The sequence below is a fragment of the Odontomachus brunneus genome, unplaced genomic scaffold (assembly GCF_010583005.1).
Source record: "Odontomachus brunneus isolate Ranch 3 - 2012 unplaced genomic scaffold, Obru_v1 Obru_scaffold_306, whole genome shotgun sequence".
Classification (NCBI taxonomy): domain Eukaryota; kingdom Metazoa; phylum Arthropoda; class Insecta; order Hymenoptera; family Formicidae; genus Odontomachus; species Odontomachus brunneus.
The window spans coordinates 136,896-137,726 of record NW_022639756.1 but is presented as its reverse complement, the minus strand read 5'-3'; positions in this window follow the sequence as shown (position 1 = coordinate 137,726).

Sequence of the window (831 nt, the reverse complement as noted above, 5' to 3'; positions counted from 1 at the left end):
GAGAGAGAGAGAGAGAGAGAGAGAGAGAGAGAGAGGGGGGGGACAGGGAGAAAGAGAAGAGGAATAAGTGTAGAAATTCAGGTAATTATGTATTTAACATAAAATACATATATTGTTTTTGTTCACATATATTATTGCAATAAAAAAGGGTGTTATCAACAGGAACTATAATGCTTATAGATTTTAGTTTCATTATGGTTTTTTGCTATAGGCTCCTACTAAAGAGATATTGACCATTTCATATCTTTATTACAACTAGTTATTAGTGGAGCAATAAAAGTAGTAGTAATAGATACCCAGATAGCATAGAGATGAACAGAAGTTCCTAGAGAATTCATTTGAAAGAATAGATATAGAATTAGAAAAATGAATACCCGAAGAATTCTTGAAGAATTAACCACAGTAAGTTCGTCTTGAAATATTCCTTAGGACTTTATTATAGCGAATACTTCGCAACTTAATTCTTAAAACATTTTGAGAATTCATGAGGAATTAGGGCTAAGGCAGAGAACGAGACGTAAGCGTCGTAATCGTAGACGTAAAGTAAGGCAGAAAAAAACGTAAGCGTAAGGCTAATAACCTTTCATGATTTAAGTTTACGTTTTTCTCTGCTTTATTTTACGTCTACGACTATGACGCTTATGTCTCGTTCATCTGCCTTAGCCCTTACAAATGTTTTGTTTATAGCAATTACTTTTTGCGCCTATATTCAGTATATGCCAGTGAGTGTATAATAATTAATTTACATATTTACATATAAATGTTTAATTTATTGTTATTCGTAATTATTTATATTTTGTGGAATTATATAGTTTTATATAATAGGGCAAA